The sequence below is a fragment of the Neophocaena asiaeorientalis genome, unplaced genomic scaffold (genome assembly GCF_003031525.2).
Source record: "Neophocaena asiaeorientalis asiaeorientalis breed wild unplaced genomic scaffold, Neophocaena_asiaeorientalis_V1.1 scaffold42, whole genome shotgun sequence".
In the NCBI taxonomy this organism is placed as follows: domain Eukaryota; kingdom Metazoa; phylum Chordata; class Mammalia; order Artiodactyla; family Phocoenidae; genus Neophocaena; species Neophocaena asiaeorientalis.
In genome coordinates, this window is record NW_020172633.1 from 2000799 (window position 1) to 2001167 (window position 369).

The window sequence follows — 369 nt, forward strand, 5'->3', positions numbered from 1 at the left end:
TTATATATGTGTAACAAGGAGTCAGAGCTGTATGATATAGGATCATATCCCTCACGGTATTATGTAATTATTCATATAACAACTCCAAATAGAGTCTAGTCTGTCTGATCAGGGTTGCTAACAAGAATTCACTCAGTAAAATAATAATAGACAAAATTCAAAAATATTTGGGATGATATATGACTTAGTTTCAACTATGAGAATTGAACTGGATTTCTGAAGTCCAGAGGTCATGACCAGCCAAAATTTCTGGCCATATGTCACCTCTGTCTCGTGTGCATATTTCTTAGCGTGTTTATGCATCTTTCAGCTCTAGGTGGAATTAGAATAAAGTACAGAGAATTTTTTTTTTTTTTTTTTTTTTTGGGG